At 41.5% G+C, this 2,969-nt stretch overlaps 1 pseudogene; it reads right to left on the reverse strand.

Moving 5' to 3' along the window:
• Nucleotides 1-58: 58 nt before the first annotated feature.
• Nucleotides 59-1,670, reverse strand: LOC120255314 (annotated as a pseudogene).
• Between the last annotated feature and the right edge of the window lie 1,299 nt (nucleotides 1,671-2,969).

Genomic DNA, 2,969 nt, shown 5'->3' on the forward strand with positions numbered 1-2,969 from the left:
CTTATAAGCTAACGAGCGTCTCTGCTGTCCCTTGATTCTATTACCAACAGTTTCTGCATCAAAGTGCAGATAGCAGACGAGAAGGTGGTGGTGGTGGTGCAGTAATCTGATCACTGGTCATGTTCTCAATCTCCTTCACAAACCTATCCATTGCAGCGCTTGGCAAGCAAACAGGCACCACAATGCCATTCCTGAAAGGTACATAAAAGCTCACCAGTGGGATATCCCCAATCCCACCTTTCGCCACACTTCCATACACCGCCTTCCCCCACCCGAAGTCCACATTCTCAAGCCCAGCTCTTGTCAGGTCCGACACAAGATACGATTTCGCAATTGTGAAGTGAGGCCTCCCTCTCAGGACCATCAAGTCCGCCACAGATTGCAGGTACTCACGTGTCATCCCCTGCGACTTGGCCTTCTTCACCAACTCCAACGCATATTCCACAGGTTCATTGCATAAGTGCTTCACCTTTGACACCGCCGTCGGGTATGTGAATGCGTTTCCATAGTACCCAATCGGCAGAAAATCCCCTTCCTTCTTTCCTCGAGCATTGACAATGCCCATCATGCGCACCTCTTCCTCTGGCTCCAGCTGCAGCGCCATGGTTCGGCATCTCCACAAGCACGCTGTCAGTATCTCAAACGTCGAGCTCTTTGCGTAGGTTTTTCCGGCAAACGCATTCTCAGAGCTGAAATCTCCCTGGGACCGAAGTAGAAGGAACGGTGCGTTATGTCATCGGGTGGTGTGTTGATGGTGTTGTGGAGTCATGAGGCATGTCTTCATCGTACTCACGGTGCTCGAACGTCACTCGTGGCGGATTGCGCGCCCTAAGCAGCTCTCTTGACCAGACTGGCAGCACTGATGGCGCGGTTGCTCCCCGTGCCATCTCGGCCACTGCGTTCATGAACAGAGCCATTCCTGGTCCGTCCGCCATGGTGTGGTTAACCCGGAGTGCAAAGATGAATCCTCCACACAACAATCGTGTCACCTGAATGCCCATATGCATGTATGTAAGTCTTTAAAACTGGGAGTTGTGAATAGTGGTTGTGTACGGGTGGTTTCAGCGCCCACGTGAGCGCGGCCCCGTTCCCACTTATTCCACCGAGACTTGTGCGCGCCCCTAGGGTCTATAATGGGTTCGCCCGCTCTTCTTCCTTAAAATGATAGATTATCCAGCTAGTTTGGATCTTAATTATTTAAAATGATAGATTATCCAGACAAACTGCACCTGAATCAAGAGCAATGGACAGTTAAGAACACCAGCAGAACCCTCAACGTCGAAGAGGAGCTCCTCCATGCATGGGAACGGTGGCTGCAGGTTGTCACCGAAATCCTGCAGGCGGACATATGCATCAGCTTCAATGAACAACACCCCTTCACCGGTGCAGTCCACAACAAGCTTTCTTCCAGACTCTTCCCGAAGACGGCCGGCAAAGGGATGGTAGAACACCAGAGCTCTTGCCAAGGCCTCACTTATCACCTTTGCAGGATCAACGCCACTCATACATGGCTCGTTTTTGTAGAAGTGGATTAGAGGGATCTGGAACCTCAGGCACTCCTGGTCATCGATGTCTGAGAGATACTTGAACTCGTGTGGTGTAGGCTTTGCCGGTGTTACTAGCACCGGCTTCTGCCGCTGCACTGTGAAAACCAGAGGGGATGGGGCCATTATTGATGATAAGTAGAATATTTTCTTAGTTTGTGGTTTGAGGTTTGAGGTAGGAGAGCATGGGCTTAATTAAATAGTACAATAGAGGAGAGGAAGTGACCATTTGATTTTTCTTCGTTCTATTAATGCATCAATTCTCGATCACATGTTTTAACCTCACGGGGATCACGCAATCATCGTCTTTATCGAAGAACATAGTTTGCCTGGTGGAGGCAAAATATATATGAGCTTCTACCAGCTGACCGCTAGAATAGCTATTATTATAATTATTATTTGATAGAAGGGATAAACCACAATGTATTGTGAAAGAAAAGAGAGTTTGGAAAAAATACAAAAAAAAGGACTTACCCAATAATATAGAAACACCTAGAGAAAGCAAACTAATTAAAATACTAGAACTAACCCAACAAAAACGCAAAACTTACAACCACATAAGACATAGCGGCATATAAAATGACAAATAACAAATCACTTCTAACTAAGCTATCACAGAGTATTAATACTAGGATGGAGTGGATCTATATATTATGAGGGATAGCAAAGTTGAGACTTCATCTGATCAATGAGATGGTTTTTTTCAAAATTGGCTTTTTTTTACCACCGGAGCTACATTAATCCAAGCACTTTACATGTGATTAATTTTACAAATAATCTATAGAAAAAATAAAGCTCTGCTATTAAAAATATAATTGTTTTTTCAAACCGGGTCCAATAAATTACCTGGATGATGAGACCCCAACACTACTAAAGATAAGAGTGTTGTGTCACGCTTAAAAATACATTTTTTTAAGTGTTGTAGGGGAAGTGGGTCAATTAAAAATAGCATAGATGTGAACTCAAATTCGAGGTAGCTCAATCATGTGGTATACTTCTATTTAAAAACAAAAATTATAACTCTATGTTTTAATTTGATTTAAAAAATAAATAAATATATTATACTCATTAAGAAAAACCAACAATACAAAAGATGAGAGTATAAAAATGTTCAAGGAAGACGGTGGGAATAAAAAAAAGCATTACAACCATAAAAAGAAATGATATTTTTAATTTTATTTTATTGACAAACAAATTTTGAGATTTTATTAAAATTAAAATAAAAACTTCAGTATTAATGTTTTTATAGTTTTTTAAATTAAAAATAGAGAAATACACTCGGTTAAAAATATTTTAAAGAATCAAAATTTGCTTGTATAGATGATAAATAAGAAAGAATTAAAAATAATTTTTAATCCATCAAATTCTTTCAGTAGATGATGAGGAATATATATTTTTTGAATAAAAGGAGCTCGAAAGTCGATT

Source organism: Dioscorea cayenensis, unplaced genomic scaffold (assembly GCF_009730915.1).
Source record: "Dioscorea cayenensis subsp. rotundata cultivar TDr96_F1 unplaced genomic scaffold, TDr96_F1_v2_PseudoChromosome.rev07_lg8_w22 25.fasta BLBR01000941.1, whole genome shotgun sequence".
NCBI classification, from domain to species: domain Eukaryota; kingdom Viridiplantae; phylum Streptophyta; class Magnoliopsida; order Dioscoreales; family Dioscoreaceae; genus Dioscorea; species Dioscorea cayenensis.